We start from the raw sequence: 24,056 nt of genomic DNA on the forward strand, positions 1-24,056 counted from the left end.
TTTCAGTCGCACTGAGTATAAACTTTGTGACGCCATAAACTACGATGACATAATAGTGGAAACAGTCGCGTATACGTTTCAATGAAGAAGAAGACTCATCGATCGCCAGTACAATCTGCATGATACGAAATTAGGACTTATATATACCTATATAAGATTACATTTATCATTAATATAGGAAATATAGGTATAGTGCCGACAGACTATATGTTTCATGAGTGCGTCATTGACGTCAACGATCAGCTTATTTGTAATTCCAAAATCATTTTAATAGCAACACGAGCTGTCTGGTCGGAAAATACCTGAAATTGAGCTCTTATCACCGCAAGAATAACAATCGATTCGTCACGTTATAGTATGGTGACATCTCTGCCACCGGTTAGATAATAATTTGACAATCCGAGACAAACTGCAATGTTCACACTCAGACGGTTACCAATATCCTGATATACTTCTCAGATACATTGTCCGAGAAAAATGTCCGAATATATACAATGACTTTCATAGCCTAGCATGGGAATTTTCTGTTTCGGAACTATCAAGAGCGGTTTTAGTGATTTAGCACAGAGTGTGGCTGTTTCTCCTCGCCGTAACCCGAAATCAATCCGGTCTCCGTCGTCACAGGATTAGATAAAAGTTCAGAAACGTCAACATTGAGAAATTGAGTTAATCCCGTTTGCGCAACAATGGGCAGACTCACGATGAGCTGGGAAGATGTTATATAGTTTGAGCAATACAATCCCAAACACTCCATGCTCTAAAACGACTTATAATCGCAGTGACTCAGCTATAAGTTGATAGTCCATCATAGGCCGAAGTAGAATTACAGGAACACTATAGATTCAAAGTTTCCACCAACTGTTAATCCAGCCCTTGTGAAACTCCTGGCATGTTCACCCTAATAAAATTGTCTGAATTTTGTTTAAAATTGTTTCCCTATAGCCCAGGGGTCGGGAACCTTTTTTGTCCGAAGAGTCATATTGGCCCTATTTTTTCCATTTTAACTCCCAAAGAGTCATACATGTCAACCAACTGTTACGTCACAATTTGAATCCGTTACGCCATGGTTGCACTAATTCGAACTCACTACAAGGGATTCGTCGTGTGCGCACCATTTTCTCTGTAAAAACGCGTACTGATCATGCTGGCTGCATTGTTTAAGCATGCGAAACTCGAGTTACGAGAACGTAGGTCGTCGTGATGCTGCTTTTAAGTGCGAGAACCCATGATCACATGCGTAGGTGTAGAAAAACATGGTCACTACAGAGGTATATATGCCTACCCAATACCCATCTAAGCTGTGATACACCACTGGCGTTGGGTCAGGGGATGGAAGTAAGCCATCATCTGTTGTCAGGATGAGTGAACGAAAATTGTCAAACCTTCAATTACTATTGCTATTTTCTATCGAAGTTCATGAATGACAAGATTTTGAACATTTTTCTTCCAAAATCACAAATTTGCATTGTTTGGAAATATAGCCCGAAACGGGAGGTCAGGCACAGACGGGCCAAGTTTCACCATTGACAACGCAATTCATCGTAAATAGCCTATAATTTCATTTAACGGATATTAATCGAATCAAACAGTCGCACTGATTCCGAAAATCTAGATACTAATCGAATTCTCAATTTTCGAAGTATTCGGCGGTAACACATAACGTTGTACTACACACATATATTTACTACAGAGCTACTATACCAGTCAGGAACGTGGATAGCTATGACATTGCTTGTAATTCGAGTTTGTAATTGAAAATGTAACGTCCACGACAGTTCATTTCGCGCCGTAGATCAGGAAGATGATGTGTATTTGAAAAATGCGTTGTCATGTGGGCATCGTTATGTCATGTCACTCTCTTTGATCAATCAACGTATCGTGCAATACAAGATTTCGAGTCGGGTACATCGAATTCGCGAGTAATATTGGTCGCAGGCGCGACAGTACCCTAAATTTGAGGGTTTTAAAAAGAGGGGGTCAGAGCCCCTAAACCTGAAGACGGCATTGCCTTTACTTCTCAAAGGCATGTTTATACTGCACCGTGAATAATTATTCTGGTCGTGTTGAAAAGTTACTAACAAGTTATCGCAATATTGATCAATTCAATACAAAAATTGATATTTGGCAAAGAGCCATATCTTATACCGAAAAGAGCCATAGGTTCCCGACCACTGCTATAGTCCTTACAGTTATCTAATGTTAGCAATGTGACTATCGGGCTAGTGAACTTGATCTACAATAGCCATCCGACTATACATCGAGGAAATTCACTTGTAACTATTTGGAGTTATGCATCTGTAATATTGACTGCTCCGAATAGTAGGCAGAGTGGTTGCATTGCGAATATCATCGAATATGCAAAGAAATATTGCGATTAGCAGGATGATCAGTAATAATCACAAACGGAAAGCATTGAAATGCGAAGTGGATTTACATCACCTTGTGTAAGATTACTTTATAAGTCTATATACTTTCTACTGACCCTTGATCCGCATAAAGCAGACTGTAAAACCTGATCATCAGGGCGATTTTTGGCCTAAAAAGGGGAGATTTTGACCTAATAAATCAAAATTTTGACATTTTTTGACCTTAAAAAACTTAATTTTGACCTCATGTGTGTAAATTGGGTGTTTTCCCACAAAATATTAGAATTGTAATACTTCTCTTCATTTCTGGTTGAAACTGTCTGTACTTATGAAGTAGTTTGGCCTGAAAAAACTTTTTTGACTTAAAAACTGACAAATTTTTACATCAAAAAACTTTATTCAACGAAATCCGGACTTGAAGAATTCCAGTAGTAGCAGTAGTATTATGAATTTGTTGTAGAGACTTTTTGGGCTTAACACTCTTCAGGGGCAACTCTGGGGGCAACTCTTCAGGGGCACACTCTTCAGGGGCAATCGTCGTTTTTGAAATTCCCTATTTGCTGACGATTGCCACTGAAGAGTGTCAGCTCGAAAAGCTTCGGGTTTTAGTATATTTATGATATGAATATATTATTAAAATGTATATTAAATTTGTTGTAGTACAACGAAAAATACTTTCCTACATTCTCGGCTAGAAAGTGTATGTCCTTATACTATAAGTTCACCTATGATTTTCTATAAGAACTAGCTTTACAAACCTAAAAGTATGCTCGTTGTCTGCCGAGGATGCCTCGATGGCTGTTGTGCAATTTATTAGCAGGATGCTTGATCCAGCCTTGTTTGTATTCGTTTTCTGTATGTGCCTTTCAAGTGTGCAGAAAGATATGCGTTTTTTTTGGCATCGTACTCAACAGGTTGATGGTCGTGAATTTTGTAAAATTACAATGAAATGGAGTCCAGCTGTTGTTTCAGTTTGCGTTGTACATCTTGATGACTTGGCTTAATCGCCCAGACAATTTTTCGTTTACTTATGCTATTGTATGCTATTATGCGGATGTTAGAGATCTCTTATATGCTCCAAGTTATTCTTTGTTGTGCTTCTGGAAAGCTGAATTCCATATCATCCTTTTTTGCATGTACGTACATTCCTCGTGAAGAGCACTGCTGCCGCAGCTAAATTTGAAGCGTTCCACGATTTCTAATATCGATCATGCTATTGAGTCGTATGTCATCAAACATCAAATGTGCTATGCAGTATTCTAGCTATGTGTATTAGGCTGGGATTTAGTGCTGAGTTTCCATTGTTAGCATGATGTGTGTTGAATAAAATTAGTGCTGTAATCTATTTCGTTATGGCGTATATGGTATTTAGAGTTAATTGGTTGGAGCTGAAGTGCTGGGGCGTTGGAAAAGGGAACTATGATGGAATTTGGCAGGTTGAATGAAGCTTACGTGGCTTACGGATTCCTGCAATTTGTTAAACTCGAGATACCTCGCGTCTTGTGACTGATTCCTATACTGGTCGCATGCGTGGCCAATTTTTTAGTTAGACATCGGCAGCAGCAGGAAAACTAGCCAAAACGTCGAAAATTTGACGTGATTGTCGATCTGCGGCCCAGCCACGCTACGACGGTGCATTTAGTTTGGTTATGACGGCGAGTGTCCGCATTGTTTTGGAGTTGTAAGATTATTATGGGTCCGCAGCCGGGAATAGTCACTGATCTATAGGAATAGCGAATAAACTAATAGGGCCGTAGGTTGTTGCAGGTCAGTTCAGTATATATTAATAATTCTGTCTTTTCAAAATCACTACAAAATTGCGATACAGAAGAGATGGGAAAGGTATCGAAACGACACGGACTGATCTTTGAAAATCAATGGACATTGGGACACTGAACAGATTATATTTTCATTTGCCCAAGACACACACTCAATTTACATTGCGATATTGCGACAATGTGATGTAATGAACTGATAGAGGGATCCCGAACGACCAACCAGTCGGGGTCTATTGAGATCGAGCTGGCATTCAACTCGATCTAGTGCTCGATGCAGCACCGTAACTGCCGCACCCCAAACCCCCCAATTGGGGGGGGGCGAGCTCGAAGGGGGCCCCAACTTATTTCGTGAATTAGCATAAATTATAGAGTATTTTTTGAAAATTTATGCCATTTTTTCAAAATTTTTCGCGCTGCGCGCGATTTAAAGTTGCCAAATATCTTGATTATTAGGTACTCTTCCCCCAAGAAAAAACACGCAAGATTTATTGAAATGGACATATCGGCGTTGGCCATTAACACGCCACTATGCACCAAGATATATAACGATTTAGGAATTATTACATGCGACTCCAAGAAGTGTGCCAGAACGATCGGCAGCGCGAAAAGCTTGACCGAAACGGACTGCCCTTACGCAGACCGAAACCTTCGTTATATATACAAAATAATCCGTAAGCGCCTAAATGACTGGCGTCATGTGTTCCTATCTTGGCAATCTGAACCTCAGAACACAAATACCATCCAGCAGGAAAAAATATATGACAGTGAAGAAATACCAATTTGAAACCGTGTGCGTCTTTCAGTTTAGTACGTTTGAGTCATTCTATATTTTTGATATAGCAGACAGGAAGTCACGAAATAAAATCATGTAACGAAGTCATACCAACGGGTCCGCCCGCCCGAAGATGTTTAATTATTATTTACGGGCCCTACAGTTTCCGGTAAATCTGATAACGTGAGCAGAGATGACATGATATTGATAGCAAAATATATGCAATTCCCGATCTTATTGGCCGATTGTATCATGAATTATCGAAAATTTTCGCGCTTCGAGCTGGCTCACTAAACAGTGCAGCTAATTTCGTGGCAAAAGCGAACACTGTGATGAGGGGTCGGTTTATCACCATATGAGAACCCCCAACCAAAGTTTTTGTGTGTGGGGGGAGGGGCAGGGCTGACGAAGTGCTGTTTCGTTCCTGCCAACGGGTACACGCCCGAAGATGTCTAATAATTATTGGTCGGTCCTACGTTTTAGAACAGACCTCGCTCAGCTCTACCGGTAAATCCAATGATATATATACAATGATTGGAAACTACCGTGAGCTCTGCGTTTCAGCGTGTTCCTGGTCACGCTTCATCACATACACAGTTGTGCTGTAAACAAAGGCTTCCTCAGCAATACTTCTTTAAGGAACTAGCGATGATATATAATTCGTTGGGTATATTTATCAGTGGCAATAAGCGTTGACTTGTTGAATAGCTTTAAAAGCACATTTCTTTCTCGCGTCTGGCATTTTTCTTCTGATTATGCTAGCGGACCGCTGCCATATAAACGTTGATTCACGTACACGTACTTCGTACATTCTTACACCTAGTTCACAAGATAAATTTCGCGCGTCATGCGCGTATCTTAAATCCAATTCACACATTGACGACTCGCAATTATACGCAATCCCCGTGATGTAGCCTTGTGACGACCAACGAGGCTTATGTTCACACAGTCGCGGACGTTCAACCTTTGTTGCAAGTGACACAACCTTCATTCCAACTTGAGGTGTCGCTTTTCCATCATGTTCCTACATCAATAACATCATATATAATTAAATATCAAGCAGATGTCGTTTTTAAAGAAGTAATTCTAGTTATTTTGAGTACTCGAGTAGGTTTGCCTACTTCCGCGGGTGATTGTGTTTTGGAACTAGTGCACTATACACCAACATTACCCGTTCATGGTGATCACTTTATTGACTAAGTACTTTTACACGTCAACCTTTTTTTTTTATTGTTCTCTCGAATTGATATTTCATTACTCAACAGATTTCTAGTTGCGAGGTTTCAGTTTTTTTCCGTTTACGCTCATTACGTAAAATAATTCACTTGATACCTATTATAAACGATGCACTGCCATCAGTGGCGTATCCAGGGGGGGGTTTTAGGGGGTCGGAACCCCCCCTTTTCGAAATCCTAAAAATTGATGTAAAATATAGCCTCTAATATTTGCTAATTTAGTAGTTTAACATATTCGTTTTTACGTATGAGAAGGCGAATATGGCGTGTTAATGTTATTTAAGGGTACTAAAACCCCTACCAAATCTTGGAATCATGCGCCGAATTAGTCGAAAGCATAAAATAGGTCATTATATTTCGCTAATTCCATACGAATTCTGCGCTTGTTCAGCTACATTTCCGCGGTAGTAGCTGACGTTCTCAACTTTCTTCCCTCGATTTCTCTCTCGCCTTGCTAAAACGAGAGACGCATTTTAGGAAAATCTAATCTAATTGGCCGACGCGATACGTAATTGCAAAGACGAAGTTGTCGGCAATCAACATCGCCCGCGAATTCGCTGCACCTGATCGCCTTCCTAATTAAGAATTGCACGGCGTGTTGATTGATCAGCGAGACGCAGACACGGCGGCACCGGTACGACAATGCTATTCTCAAATCCACATTGTCTTCGCGATTATTGGCGAGAAATGGTCTACGATTGACATTCACATTTCAAAATACAAGCCTAGCAATCCACGTTGCCGAATGTTAGGTGGCTTGGTGGCGTCCGAATACAGGCCTGTGTTGTCGCTGAACGGGAGAATTGAGTAGGCCTAGTAGTATAGTTATCGGCTGATAAGTTTCTCTGTCGATCAAGTTATTATCCCAGTGTGTACTTTGTATTAATTGACTGACTTGCGTACTTGCAATTAAGGTGTAATTACCTTCGCACGTACTACACGCGCAGCCGTACGGCTAGTAATGCCATCGAAAAGCACACATTCGTGTACGATGTACATTGTACACTGTTCACACCACACCTCTCTGTGGTGATTGCGATCGCCCTCGTTTATGCTACCGCCTTATTCCGCGCTTGTTCGTCCGCTGCGATACTACCGACCGTGCGCATAATATCGTCAAAAACCAACAAAACCGCGCATCTCTGGCCGGAACTACGCGCTTGGAGACGGGCGGCGTTTGCTGGCTCATGACTAAATGTGAGCAATTACGAATTTATTTCAATCATACCGTCAAAGAAACGCGATTTTCGGGCAATGTCTGTATCGTATTCGTACATCTCCCACTCACCGCAAATCTCTTTTTATTATTAAACTATAGAATATCGTAAATATTCGCCATGGCGTGGAGACGAGTAATTGTAATGATGACGTCATAATAGCCAATCTCGTAACGCAAAACCCCCCCCTTTTTCGCGCTCTGGATACGCGCCTGACTGCCATTCATTTATGCTTCGTTACATAGCTATCTTACCATGACTCACAGTTTTTCCCTTTAACGCCCATTACGTGAAACACGGAGTGCTTGGGACTCATCATAAACGATGCGCCAAAGGATTTGTTTTATACGCATGATACCTATCACCATTTTTCTTAACGATTTACCAAAATTATAACGTTACACTTCATTACTTCCCTATAACAAACTATGAAAATCCCGTATTTACATCTAAATCTTAAACACCCATTCTTACCTTCAGATTTAGTCATTCTCCGTTGTGTTCCGTATTACTCTTATTGCCATCTATTGACTTGTTCCGTTTCGTCTCCTCGTGTTCCTCATACGACTTAAGGTTCTACGTCGACGACACCTTATACAACCTACCCATAACACAATCACCAGAGCTATCAACCCGGTTACCATCATTATCACAGCAACCGGTTTCAGTGTAGGTATCAGTTTCGCACCTTCCATAATCATCCTATCGATCAAGTTTAATCCACTTACCTTATATCCACCTTCCATCATCACCAGTTCGTGCAGCCATCGAGTATAGTTGTGGTCAACGAAATCTGTGGTTGTCTTCCCCACGGTGGTTCTTGATATTCGGGAATACTCAGGAGCGGGTGTTCCCAAACTTCGGGTTTTCTGCCCGGGCTGCGGCGATGTGTTAGCCATCGTTGACTCAAAGGTAATATTCATTAGTTCGACACTCTTCGAGGACGAGTCGTCTTTGTCGTCTCCTGTTGAATACAAAACAGTTGTTTCGGTACTTACCTTGCGGTTGTGGTCTGGGTTTTGGTAGTCCGTTCCGATGTCGGTCCTGCCGTCTTCGGTGGTGTTCTGCAGAGCCTTCGCAGTGGTGACCGGATGCACTCGCGTCGTTGTTGGTGTTTCACCAATGATTTTCTTCATTCCGTAGGTTTGGTTTCACGCGCGAAGAGTTTGCAACTGTTGCTTCCCATAAGTCGCATCAGTTGGTTTGACAGTTTTATACTCCCCCTTTTTGTTTGCCATCGATTTCGATCGTCTTCCTTGCACCAGCCTCGCTTTCATCCGCCATTGTTTTGTTAGGGGTGGCAGATGTTTCAGCGCTGTAGTGCTTGGATCATAGTCTTTCGCCGCTGGAGTTACCCACGTCGGACTGTAGTAAGCGATCATGTACACTTCTTGGGATGGGGGTTTACCTCTGACGTCCGTCTTGCTACTATCGAGTGCGACACGCCTTGTCTTGTTAGTCTTTCATTTATTTTCTCATGAACAACAAAAATAGCCAATTTTCATTCGGCAAAACCTTGTTCAATAATACCAAAATAAGGTATTATATCTATTGCTTCCTTTAGTGCCTTCGCCTGACCCTCCCGCGTCGGGTTATAAGGGCCAGAAACGAAAGGCTTAGTCGATGGGTCCTTACGTCCGATGTCGCATTGGTATTTCATGGATTGGGGGGCGCTGAGTTGGCCCCGCAGGCTATCAAGTTCGGAAGCAAATGGATCATAAACGGCTGTCAAGACTCCTTCAGGGATGGCGATTTTTTCTAGGCCAGTCAAAAGTCAGGAGGTTTGTATGACAGTTTCGCCAGTGCTACCGATTGTGCACAGAGACTTTCGAGTTCCGTCTTCACGCTGGAACTGGTGTCTTGTTGTAAGGTTACATAGTAATTGGGCCAGTTATTGGCCCAATGCGAATTTCGTTATGAACGGGGTTTTGGTGTTGGTGGAGAGAAGGGCGAGGTTCTTCGTTGTCAGCGGGGATTCCCAACCTATTCAATCTGACCTCTGATCTCGGCGTGTGCCCACGCCTACCGTCACGCCGGCGGATTCAGTCGCCGCCGGGGGCCCGTTTCTGGGGAGACGTGCATCTTAAAATCCCCAGACTCCTTGCCGGTCATGACCGGACATGTGTCCGGTTAGGCGGTAACAGCTGCTTTGTTTGGGAAATTACTCATAACTGTGGCTGTCGTCATGCATCTATGGGCCGAATTGTTACAGTTATTCGGACAAGTGCATCCACGAGAGCTTTCAGGACCAGTTTTCTCGTGAAGGTCCTTATTTACGTCAGCCGGGATTCCGCGCTCGACGTCTTCATTATTGGTGCCGTCAGGGATTCCTGACTCGACACATCTTTAGTTAGTGCCAGCAGTGCTAACTGACCCGACACTTTCTCGACTAGTGCCAGCAGGGGCTACCTGACCCAACACTAGGGATTTCCCATATTTTTTTGACCTTTTGGGAAAGAAGGTAAGACAGTTGCCGTCGTTAGATCGGCGTATTTATGATTGGTGCCAGCAGGGATTCCTAACTCGACACATTTCGCGCCAGTGGTGATTACCATCTCGACACTTGCGCCAGCGGCAACGGCCTGCGGCGACACAGACAACGTGCCGGCTCGACGCTTATCTGGTTTGCAGCTTCCATCAACCCATTATCGGTTACAGTGTCGCGAAGACTGCTTCCGACTTTGGTTCCGTCCCGTTGATCACACGAGATCCCGTCATGAAGCGTTACTAAAGACAACCCTTCGTTTGCATTAGGCGGAGATTCAAATTCAGTCGCTATGTTTGGTAATTGTTGTACATGATCAATCCATTTTAGACCTACAATATCGAGAGGTCTCCTTCCTCGATCGCAAATGGAGCCGATAGTCCGTCGAAATTGATTATTACTAAGGAGTCAACGTGGGAGGAGTCACCTATATCACGTAGTTTCATGTCTATAGGTTGTCGCTCCTCCCAGCTTGGCGGGTATTAGGTTTCTACGACGTTTTTCAATTTGAGGACGCTTCCCGTGTCGGCGCAGAAAACCCCAGTTGTGATCCTTCGATGATCTTTTCTTTTCATAGATTGGCGTTCGCAGATAGTAAGGAGGTAATCGATGTGTTCGTCTTCAGACTCTCCCCCGTCCACTGAAATTGCCAAGAAATGACGCTGAGCCCCAGAAGACCAGTTGGTGCCTCCATTTGATTATAGTGTAGCTTCATGGCGCTTGCCATACAAGTATTCCACACTTGGTTCGATTTACTTCACAGAGCTCAACCCCATCTCCTGGCTTTTCCACATTTTTCCACACCCCTTATACAACCCGGTTTTGTCGACGTTGATTGAAGCATTGGTTGTAGATTGATCGAACGAAGCAGTGACCTTGGTAGGTCCAGCGGCTCAAACTATTCATACAATAGACAAGCCCCTTGGCTTAACACAACCAACATACTCCAATAATTATCATGCAGACAGAAATGAAGTATCTATGCAAAACTCGGTTAAGTTGGCACACGGAACATACGTCAATCACTACACGAGTCAAGATTTAACCTATTCATATTCATGCACGATTAATAACAGTTCAATACTCCAAGGTGTGTTTACACCATAAATGTGACGGTATTTCCTGCCGACAATATACATGCATATAATATACAAGAAATATGCCAATCGATGCCACAAAAAAACAATACCACACAGAGTTCAAGTTGACCAATTTGCCGACCACCTTGTTTATAAGAGTTCCCCAATCTTCCAGATGCAGATATCAAACCGCAATTAGTCCAGGAACCGACCCCTTGTTTGAGTCGTTACTACTTAGGATCATCAAGTAGCCTACTTGCGTGATTTCGATTCGGAGATCGGGCATTCCAAGTCCAACAGAACGCGGGGTTTGTTGAGGGTTCGTTGTAACGATATTCCGAATGCAATACCTCTATGTTCTTGGCTCTTTCCATCTTTAGCTCATCGGCTTTATGGAGCGATTCCAGCAAATTTAATCGAGCTTCTTCATTTATGTATACATTGCAATTTCGGTTAGCAGTCACTCCTATTTCATCGCACTGCTTTATTTCTGTATACTTTGCAACTGCGGCAAGCAGCCGACCCAATCAATAGCATGTCAAGATTTTTCAGAGGGACATCGGAACATCACCCTTCAATCTCAAAATACGTCAAACCCTTCCACAATGCCTCCGTCAATGTCCGGTTTTCTGGATATAGTCTGCTACTGGATGCTTCGTTTGGGGCTCTGTTTCAGACTGGCGGATTTACTTGGCATAGAGTCACAAGTTCGCCGAAACTAGCGGACGCACCGATGTCGTCTTTATATGCAATAATTGGATACTACAACTGAGTGTACAATTCATGTGGACATCATACATGGCATAGATATGCATACATATATCAGTCATACTTCGGCTCACTGTAAAAGCTCGCATACATGAAAAAATGGTGGCGCCATTTTTGGTTAAGCAAACTGATGGTATAGCTAACACTTAACATGCATACGACACAGTCCCAGATAAGCACAAAATGATACCATCTCACTTATAATAGTCATATGTGAACCAATATCCTAATTGTAATCATGTTATATTCCTTAATTTCCAGTATTGGTGTGCTTAAGCTTTTTTATTCATTCGTATATATCGTGCTTCATAGGCAATAGACTAGGCTTATCGCGAATTTCGAACTCACATATGCTCCAATGCCTTACCCCAAGAGGTCTTTAAATACCCATATTTCTATTGTCCTATGGTCCATTACACATCAAATTTTCAAACTTTTGTCCCGTTGGGGTGAAGGGTCCTGACACTAGTATAGGGGCGGGGTCTGTTATGACGCCTTATTAATACCTACAGTTGCAGTACTCGCTATTAAATTACTGCAGTAACAACCAACTATTCTCATATTAAATGTTCATAACTTATACCTATATTTAAGACATGTTAGCGTCATCTTAAAGCAATATGATGGTAAATGTCAAAGATTAGGTAAATGCAGTACTTGAACAATATAAGAAAGATAGGCGTCACGTTGCAATAATACGTCATAGTAAACCCTCCCATGAAAATACCCTTTTGCAGATTGATTTTTGCCAATACAGTAAACTTCATAGTTCATACACGTCATGATTGCAATACGACAAAATGGCGCTCGTCAGGCGCATTCACTTCGTAAAGTGAATACGCGGACAAAGCGGGTTTTAGGCTAGTGTCATATTCCATCATCGACACATCAGTTTCGAAAAACGAATGTGTGGATAAGTTCAACCAGGGGTTACTTTTCTAAGGTCTTTATATTAGCAGTACTGGCCTGAAGTATTCCTAATGTTATAGGCCTAGTAATTCCGGTTATATATTTTTCTGTATTTATTGTAGTTGGTGCCTAAAACGTTTTGGAAAGTCTGTCGATATCTTGGTCTAAAGACCAAGGTATCGATCCATTATTTTAGTAGCCCTAATCGTTTTGGAAAGCATATCGGTCTTCTCCAGGGTCTACCACCAAGGTACCGATGTAGCAATTTGATTGAGTCAGACCCGGACAACTAGAAAATTTTCAGCTTTTTCTAATTAGATGAGATTTAGAGCTACACAGCTTTTCCAAATTATGTTAAAATTAGAATTAGAGCTGCGCAACTTTATCCAAATTAGATTAGAATTAGATTACTTGCATTTCGTTCTAATTCAGTGAAATTAGACAACTAGAATTATTTAGTTGTCCAAGCCTGGTTCGAGTCGCCTGCTTGCAGTACCAATAATAAATCCAATTTGACTTTGTCCTTGTTATTACTTAATGCGACAAGTGGGTATATTTCTGAAGCTATTTTTTAGTTTTTGCGTTTCATCTTACGTCAGCGAGGTAAATTGTCCTCAAAAACACTAAACAAGAATGCTCTAAAATGCTGACAAAACCATGGAATATCTAGGTACAAAGGCACCCGCCTTATTGTCGGCATGAATATGCACAGCGAACGGCACATATTTATTGACGCACTGCGATACTACACATTTGCAACGCCGCAACATACCCTACGGAAACTTTATCGCTGCTAGTGATTATTTTTCACCCTCACTAATTCTTGGTCCTAGTTCGGCCTATGTAAGCTTACATGAAATCATAGGGTGTTTTTCGGCATATTCAAATCTTGACTGGAGTCAGGCTCACTTTCAACTAGACACTTTCATCTCGCCAAATCTGTCGCAGCCAATTACTACACGCGACAGGATAGTTAGTACGACTGCCCTGGATCGCAGTTTCGTGTTGTTTTGAAATGATGAAAATATTATTAAAACTGATTGACTAAACGCGGCATAAGCACTCGTCATTTCCTGCTTTTATATCTCTAGACCAGCGGTTCTCAACCGGGGGTCCGCGAAGCAATTTCAGGGGGTCCGCGAGACCTCTAAATTTTTTAAATGGTTGAAAACCTAATTTTTATTTTATTTTTTCAATTTGAGAAAGTATGAGGCAGTTTCGCACCACAACTGCTAAAACCTCGTGACTCATATCATCAGAATAATCGTCTGTCATAAACTATCGTAGTGTAGAAATTCATTTTCATTGCTAATTTTCCACTAACCTGCTGATACAAACATATTGCTGTTTAAAAACGTTGTGTTGGGGTTTGTGGAAAAAATAAAAATGTGGAGATAGTAACGTTAATCATGGTGACTTCGCAATGTCTTCGATACCTTCTCCATTTGAAGTTGTCAGTCTCATCAAATTAGTGTACAGTCGTTTGAAATGAAAATTTCCGAAGTATTTACCTATTTGTCTCAATGCAGGAATTGAAACCTTGCCACTAATCCACTTTATCCTGTGATATACATAACCAGTATTTGAACAGCTTCTTGGAGGTACAGAACTTCAATATACAATTGGATAGTATATTCATATTGAAATGAACCCGAATATTTCTGGCTTACACTCGTCATAAATCGGACAACGATATACCTGCTTTTAAAGCTCGGCTATCATATTTGGCCCATTCTTATTGCGGATGCCCTATCGACAAGGCTAGTTTTTTGATGAACAAGGGGTGTTTCGTCGCTATCGAAGCATTACGCTCCAACTCTGGAATTCATATCACCAGTTATATTGGTATGCGGCCTAGTCTTGTTAATGTTCAATCGTTGATGGTCGAAAATGTTTGCTCTTATATATATATGTACACCCGAACAGAACAAGTCGTTTTAGGACAGTTTTTCTTAGGTTGGAAAACTTCGATCCATTCATTGGCGCATAAAATTTGTCGCTACTTTTAGATTAGGATTTCACTTTTACGATAAAAACTCTCTGCGGGCCGATCAGAATGCCGTCACGGGCCGAATCCGGCCCGTAGTCCGTATGTTGCCCGTCCCTGCGCTAGATGCTGGGCATGATATGTTCATAAAATATACGTTTTTTTTTTCATTTTGGTGCTATAAATGTTGCGATCACACTAAAAGTATCGTCGGATGCGTTATGCGTTAACATTACGTTAGCCTCCATCTATCTTAGCCGAAATAGTTTTCGGCACTCCTCGTTCATATCAAAACGAAGACGCGGATTTTCAGGATTAGACCACGTATTTCAAGAAACACAGCAGCAAAATTAGCTTTGAAATGACATTTGTCTACCAATTTCTACATAAATAGTATGATGTTATTTTCAAGAAAAATCATTATTTTGCTGGTTATCACAAGCCTACAGTTCATATTTGCGCAAGACAGATATGAAGGTTGCACCATAACAGCGCTAAAATTGAACTAAAGCTTGAGGGGGTCCGCGAGGGTCCGTGACGGTCAAAAGGGGTCCGCGAAGCCAAGAAGGTTGAGAACCACTGCTCTAGACATTAGTATCTCTGGACTTTAATTAAACTATACTAACTGTCCTACTCAAATTTTAGCGTAAATGAATTACATACTTTTCATATTGATTATTCGAGCGGGTTTCTGCAGATATGGATAAATACCGTTAAGCATGATCCGTTTTGAATACTATCGATAAAACGTGTTAATATGGTGTAGCCTTCTTTGTTTCATCCATGGCGACTAGGACTATATACCGCGCATGTTTGAGAACAAACGGCAATATTCGCGAAGGATTTCATATGTCATCACTAGGGCCATTTAAAGTCATATCTTTTTCTATGCATCAGTAAGTCGTGAAATCAATTTTAACGCAAAAACCGCATCCATATGGGGTATATTAAGAAAGTTATAAAGTCATATAAAGTCATATTTTCCTGGTTAGATCATATTTGAGTTATAAAGTCATATTGTTGTATACTTTAAATAAAAAGTGTCAAATGAAACAATTACGCACTAAGAAAGTAAGGCAATTTCCGATTGAACGAAGGCAAACTGTAAGGTTAGCCTACATAACATTACAGTCGCAGACTTACGAGGTCACACATTGCATTATGAGGTCACACATTGCATTGTGTTGCTACACAATCTGTTTTACTTCTGTGCACTGAAGTGGGACGTCATTTGAAGTTCAGAGACTTCCACAAGTGAAAGAAATAGTCAACGCATGGGAAGCTGAAGGAGTTTTTATAAAGAGCGTCAAAGATTCAGTGAACGAGCCAAAGTTGACGAGTTAACAGAAATATGCCTCCACTACAACAATATTTCAAACTTGATACTGAAAATGTAACGTACACTATCAAAGGGGCTCATGCTGATCTAAATGCCCTCGAATTCGCAAAAGATCCGCTTGAGCTCAAAAATTACATTAAGAAGCGATTGGACAAAAACGATGTGAAACAAATTATGGAGCTACAAAGACAAGACATTTCACCAGCGCTGTATGCAAAACTGCAAAATGTCAACCCACATCAGCGTCTGTGGAGCGCTCATTTTCCTTACTAAAGTAATTTTTACGTCCAATCGTAACTTTAAAGTCTCCAACATTCTACACTACCTGAAACTACTACAAAAGTGGTTTAAAATAAAAATGGATGCGTAGTACTGTTATGTTGTTCATGTCTTACTCGTCAGTTCCATGAGTGACGTTGGTTACATGTAAAAATACACGATTTTCGCATAAAGTCATATAAAGTCATATTTTCCCAAAAATAAAGTCATATAATTGATTTTTTAAGGTCATATAAAAATGGACCTAGTCATCACCCATTCGAATTACAACAGAATATGACTGATATCCAGAGGTGGTTAGTCACGAAGTACTTCTACTTTTTGGAAGTACTCAAGTAGTTTGCCTCTACTTCTGGTACTTATTCAAGTAGATCTGATTTTCTCTAATTCTACTTCTACTTCGTAATATTTTGTGATCTACTTACTTACTTTTCGCTATTTTCAGTTTGTCAAGTAGAAGTAGTCTAATTCCCCAATACGAACGATAACTTGAGGAATTCCGCGGCTGTTTTCATGGAGTACCAACATTTAATATTCATAAGAGTCAAGTAAAGCCCAGGAATTTTATTGCGCTTGGCGCATAGTAGTAATGGAGTGACAAATATGTTTTCATGAAAGTATCAGTGAATGTAATTTAGGTACCGGATTGCTTGGTTCCTCTCACACCGCATTGTCGTCCTTATCAAATATTTCATCACTGTAAATATGGCCCACCACAACATTTGAAACTACCGTTTCGCAATCTAGCAATTACCTATCATATTGTAATCTAGCAGCCCCTTACGTGTCTTGATAATCTGGAAAATCCAGCCTTTTTGAACGTTACACCTGTTTTAGCAGATGACCTTTTAAGCTTTGTGGACAAAATACAGGAAATATATTATCCGCTTTTTAGAAGTGGTATTTGTATTTCATTTTTATTGCGAGTATCATACTTTTACTTTCATAGATGTTAAAGCATAAACACATGTGTGGTAATGCCTCCATTTTCCGAAAATAAAACTAGCCTACACTAAATATAACTTTTGCGATCCACAATATTTGTTATTAACGTATAATAATCACGCAAGGTGATGTAACCGTATCCGATACATTTTCTACGTATTGCTCTTCGCCTAAACTTGTGGCCTTATAATATGGGGTAGGGCGCCATCCCATGACATTCTCTAAAAACGGGGTGTTCCAGTAAACAAAAGATAAGTATCGCATTTTCATATCAGTACTATAATTTGCATCCCATGATGCGAAACAATACTTATTATGTTGAAAATTGATACCTCCTGGGATGCATCAATACGAATCAAGCTCCCTGCACGTGCTCAATTCGCAGCTTTTGACAGTCCATGCGAACGAATTAAGGCTGTTTTCAAAACTACTTACTTACTCGAGTAGATGTAAAGTCAGTTAATTCTACTTCTACTTCAAGTAGTTTTAGGTGGCTTATTGAAGAAGTACTTCTACTTGTATTTGAGTAGATTTTTCCGTCGCTACTTCTACTTGAGTAGCTTTCTTGACTACTTTGACCACCTCTGCTGATATCATCCACAAGTCAGTTTTTCTTTTCTTTAGCAATTGTCATACAATTCGGACCCTCTCTGTCTTTCAGCGTTCCCTTTCTTTGAATTCAAATCGACTAGCACTTTTTATACAGTTGCACTGTGTTCCAGAATAGCTATAACCATAAACTCTTGTGACCTCAGAACAGTGTGGAGATCAAACCACTACCTTCGAGTCACGAGTCACCTTGAGACATTACACATTTCGACCCGAGCCCAGCCAAGTACCTTCATCATTCAAGCCAAATTGAATTTTCGAAGTATGCATGATGATGCAAAGTCACTACACTTTGCCAACTGGGTGTAGGACAAATTAATTGGTCATTTATCTTGAATCAAATACTGAATAAACTTAAATATACATACGCTCTGATCTTCGATTACGTAACCTCGGTGCAACAATGCCAGCCTCGTCCGTACGTAGATGCGGCCTTTCTAAGCTTCAATTCCTCCGCTTCGTGTTGGAGTCCGAATTGGACTGGATAGATGGTGATTCGAGGCTGCTTATATGCATTTCTGTTTCAAAAACAAACAAAGACTTCCCTGCCAAGAGCTGGCTATAAGTTTCGGGCCCAGTTCGTGATGAGTTATTTTCTTTTTAATCTTTTTATGAATCACAGTTCGTGCTCCATCCGCGGCCATTAACTAATTGTTTTCGGCTCTACCAGCTACCAAAATGGCACAGCTTCGTGTGCGAGTTAATCTCCCTCATCATTATAAATGACCCATTATAACGACTTCGTGCACGAGCAGAAATGACTAAGTGTCACGATTCGGCCTCGGCTCCTTATTTGGATAGAAACATCGGTCGCCCTTTTTGATTTTGTGCCAAACCAATACATTGCAGTACCTCGCTCGCTGCAATCACCTTTCCCCCACTCAGAGAAATACATTACCTTTGGGTTGTCAGTCCTTTTACAAGCTTACTCAGCAACCCACACACAACAACGTCTAACAACAAGAATTCTTCAATTCGGGTTTTCATGCGAAGCCTAGCTTGAACTCCGGGATCCTAGTATTTTTAGGCGTCAGAGGCATACCCTGTACGACCTTAGCTTGGCTGGCCCATAATTGGTCGAAGCGACGACCTAGCGCATCACAAATAGCCCCCCTTTTTTAATAAAAGGGCGACTTTTGTTCATATATTTCTTTAGGTCGCCAGCGGGCGCTGTTGTTTCATTATGCGCACACGAAATTCATTCGAGGTTCTCCTAAACTGGATTATAGCATAGAGAGTACCGCACGAATAATTTGTATCTTCTTTGTACGGGCGAAACCAGAATACATATATTCTTGCGCGCTGTGTCAAATACATGCGACATCATATGCCAACGATTGTTAACACACGGCGTTGATCACCCGAATTTAGTGCGAGTTTAGAATCCCGGACTATTGTTGATTTTCCTGAGGTGAATTTATTGAAATTCAACGTCGAGTTAACTTTATGTTTTCTTTCACCGAATAGTTGCAAAATTGCGGAGTTTTAAAAGGGTCAAAATACAACTACAGGTCACATTACTTTGGTATAGATACAGTATCACGTCAGATATATCTTCGCTTGTATATTTATATCGGCCGCACGAGATACGTAGCTGGGTGTTTACCTTAGATGGATTGTTCTCGAGTTTCATGATCAAAAAGTGGTAGGTTCACGCGGGTTTTCACTACGCGGCCATCCATATGGTAATCTCGTTATCATGTTGTATCACCAACCAGCAAGCCAGTGTCGAAAACGTCCGTTCAGCAAAACTACTTGAACTAATTCAGAACTCGCACCGCCGCGAATCTCGCGCCTCATCAGCACCTGACAGCACAACCCAACGCCAAGCACCGCATAATGCACTTCTGCACAGTATTAATTACAGAGCAAACGCTTACCATACTGACCAAGCGATCAATTGTACAAAGCAGATGAGAATTAACATCCATCATGCGGTATATACGGGAGAGCACAGATAATAACGCGCGAATGATCAGGCTATTATTGTATCTCCCCTATAAAGGTGAGATCATAATTCACATTTTCCTACGTGCTATGTCAAATACCCGTGACAACGCATCCCCACGATCGCTAACACACGGCGCTTTTCACCCGCGTGAATGGAGATTCAAATTGAGTGTGAATTTAGGATCACATACAATTGTCGTTTTTCTGACGTGAGCTTACCGAACTAATTTCAACAATAATTCCAAAGGTCATGTATTCCCGTATGTATATAAAAAAAACGCAACTACAGGTCGCATTAATTTGGTAAATTAAAAGTCCGCTGCTCGCCGTCATATTAACTTTGCCGCAACGATAGGTCTTCGCATCTCATTCGAGTTATACCATATGGCATCGATTATGAAATTTGACCCTTTATAACTTCCTGAATTCGCATCGCCCATTAAGCGATAACAGTTATTCACTCTACCAAGCTAGACTTAAATATGTGGTTGCCGCGATTCACTGACTATACAGCCGGCGAGTTCACATTTCGCCTCAATTAAAATGGCCGACAGATTATACCTCTGATCGTTAATGTTCGTTCCTTGTATTTATCCTCGGTACACGAATACTACATTAATGCCTTCAAGTTCAGATTACTCTACACTACATTTCTACCCTTTTCTTTACGCTTACACGTCAATTTTTGGTGGGGTTAAGTTCATCTGTTCCATATGAGTTCAAATAAACTTCAATAAAATATATGCTTCGTCATATTACACTTCTTTTACAACCATTCTCTCGAATTTCAAACAGTGTTCTCCGTGTAACAGAGGGTACTAGGTATATGAGAACCTGTGTTTTCATACTACTCACCAAACAAAAACATCACAACTTGTTTTTTTCCGGGGATATCTAGATCTCCTGAGTTTTGAAGGTTTTTGAAAATAGCACGCACATATTCAATGGCCATTTTGCGGCAGTCACTAAGCTTAACCCTGCAATTTCAAAAGTGACTATTTCCAACTGACTCCGAGCGAACAACCAAATCTACTTTTAGAACTTTTTAAAAGTACTATACACATTTATATTTTCGCTACTTCTATTTGAACCTGAGTAAATCATTGTAGCAATACTTCAACTACTTCAGTAGCAACGCTGCATACATCACCCACCTCTGAAAAAAAGTCACCTATCCATGATCATTCCACAAAATCTCGATGCCTTACAATACAGAATTGAATTTTCAGGATTCCATCATGTTATGTAAAGAAATGAGGAAGATACATACACTTCACAGATAGAACATTTACGAATACATAATTTAATCCTCAAATCCCTACTTCATGTGTATATGACCGAAATAATGATGCAGGCATTTGAAAAAAGTAACAGTAATTTGCAACTGTACAGAACTAGACCAATGCAAAAATTACCATGTGGACAACAAAAACAGTTTATGCGTGATTTGTTAAGCAATAACAGTGCTAGATATCAATTTTTGTCATCTTCAACTTGGGAAAAGTATTTGGATGATGTCCTTAATAATGCAGCAGTACACTCGCTTTCGTTGGCTCAAGAATGGCCAAATACGACCCGAACGATGCCGTATCTACTCTTGATGAAATCTGCCTTGTTTAGCTGTTTGTCCATCTTTGCTTGCTCTTGCCCGAATCATTGGTAGGATGGGGAACATTCTTTTTCCGTAATTTTATATGATATCAAGGTGTCACCAAATTCATTAATATCTGTAGTGCAGGATAAGGATTCGGCTATTTGACCGTACCTGTCCATGGTTATGCATAAATGGTTATCGAGACTCAAGAATTTTTTGGTTTTCTAAGTTGCTGTTCCTTCAGCACAAGAATCTATCCATTTTCGCATTTTAGGCAAGAAATCAATTTCCAGCCAGTCTAAGCGTGAATCGTCTGGACTGCAATATGGCTTCAACTCGGCGTTGTAGCTGAACTTGGTTGATGTATTCATAATATCGAACCACTTGTAAATACCTGCAAACCATGCAGAAGCTTCTTTACCGTCACCTCTCCTGCTCGCATAATATGCGCAACACTATTAGACAGAAGCTGAGCTGCAAAAATCTCCCGCATCTTTGCCAAGCTTTGCATACGAAAATGTGCATACGTCAATTTGCCGCATCTCAATTCCGTCAGTTCAAACAACCGTAAAATGCCGCCATCGAATATATTTACCATCCTTGTTGAGAAGTTTCGTACCACCAGTGCGACTGGCGTAGAGGTTGTTGCGTACGCTCTTGGAACATCTTGGGATTTGCACTGAGTCCATCAGCAACAAACGCAGCTACCCGAAATCCACAATCCACCAAGATGCCGACACATTTCCAGAATATAGGCCTACTCGAAAGTCGAAATGAAGCCACCGACTTTGTTGCGCAGTATGCCAAGGGTTTGGAAACAGACGTTACCAGGCCACTGGCATAAACTTGAAGAGCGTGTGTAGCTGGTTCATCATCATCTACATTCTACAGGTCTCGACTCCCCAAGATCAACGAATCCTACCATTCCGTCTTTCGTTGTACTGAATACAATATTCTCTTTCACTGAAAATGCAAAAAATCAGAAGTCGTTAGTAGTTATATAGATCGGTCGCACGCGGCTATGGGGTTCTTATGGGCCCGCTGGTGACTCGCCGCGAAACTCGTGTTGGTGATTCGCCCTTTTCGACCCCCCTATCGCTGGTGAGTCGCCATGTGTTCTTATGGGTGCGGTCGTGATTCGCCCTTTCAGGTATAGGCTGCGTCGGTGACTCGCCGCGAAAACTCGTGTTGGTGACTCGCCTTTTTTACTATAGGCGGTGGCGGTGATTCGCCTGTCATGTATTCTTACGCGGTCTCTGGTGACTCGCCATGTGTTCTTATGGGTGCGGCCGTGAATCGCCCTTTCGGGTATAGTCAACTCTCGCGCTGTGTTGAAGAAGTATCAGGAATAGTAAATAGGCACGTGATTGATTCTTAGTTAATGTGTATATTACAAATTATTAAATATGACCGATTCGAGTTAATCCCAACGTTTGCGGTTAATGCGACTTCGATATATCGTTATTCATATGGGTGCGGCGATGATTCGTACTTTCGTTGATAGAATGCTAGCGGTATGTCGTACTTTCACCAAAAAGGGTGTGAAATAGTTTGCTAAATCTAGGAATCAGTCGCTTGGTAATTAGTTTACCACGGAGCCGGCGTAGACGGCGATTCCAATACCAACAATAGCCGCGTTCACATATTAACACTCCAAATAGGTGTGAAATAGTTTGCAAACCCTGCGATCGCTGACAAGATAATGTCTCAGACATACGCGACTTGATGTTACAGGCATATCGATCACTCACGCGGTGAAATTTTCGTAAGCAGTTTGGGACAGAGCTTGATTTCAGTCGTAAGATTTAATAAGTAACGAATAACAGACCGCCAGTGTCGGTAACTTGAATATCGACAAATTGCCACTTATTTCCGCTCTAACCCCAATCCTTTGTGAAGTGAACGCTTATTCAAAAAGGTGTGAAATATTGGTAAAATCCCGCGACCGCTCACAAGATAATACCTAAGACATAACCATCGCTCGCGACTCGCTGTTACATACATGCCGATCGTTGACAACGTAATATTTCGGTAATTAGTTTACCACAGAGCCGGCGTAGACGGTGATTCGAATATCAGCAATAACCACGCTCACAAACTAACAGTTCGAAAAGGTGTGGAATAGTTTGCTAAATCTGGCACATGGTAATGTTTTGGTAATTAGTTTGTCCCAGAGCCGGCGTAGACGGTGATTCGAATATCAACAATAACCGCGTTCACAAACCAACACTTCAAAAAGGTGTGAAATAGGTTACAAATCCCCCGATCGCTCACAAGATAACACCAAAGACATAGCCATTTCTCGCGTCTTGCCATTACATACATCCCAATCGCTACAGTGTAATATGTCGATGGTTGTTGCTATCAAGTAATAAGTAATGAATACCAGTACCAGCACAGACCGTGATTCGAAAACCAACAATTTGTCACTTGCACGCGATCGCTATATGTTTTGACACTTCGCACCGTTTTCACATCTATAGAATCAATACCAACTATAATTCTACAAGAATCAGGACTCACAAGTATGTGCATTATACAGTTATTGTCTTTATTAACTTGAAATCAACCTCTTAACAAAAACACGCATCTTATCACTCGTCAACTCTATCATGAAAATCCTCGAGTCCTTATCAGCAAAAATGTTATAGCGCGGCGTCGGAATCCATTCGAGGGGTGTTCTAAAGTTAAATCCAGATAATCCAAAATGAAATATTTGGACTTTGACATAGTCTGAATCGAAA

The sequence above is a fragment of the Botryllus schlosseri genome, unplaced genomic scaffold (assembly GCF_051294905.1).
Source record: "Botryllus schlosseri isolate E-star unplaced genomic scaffold, Bs_hap1 Bs17a, whole genome shotgun sequence".
Classification (NCBI taxonomy): domain Eukaryota; kingdom Metazoa; phylum Chordata; class Ascidiacea; order Stolidobranchia; family Styelidae; genus Botryllus; species Botryllus schlosseri.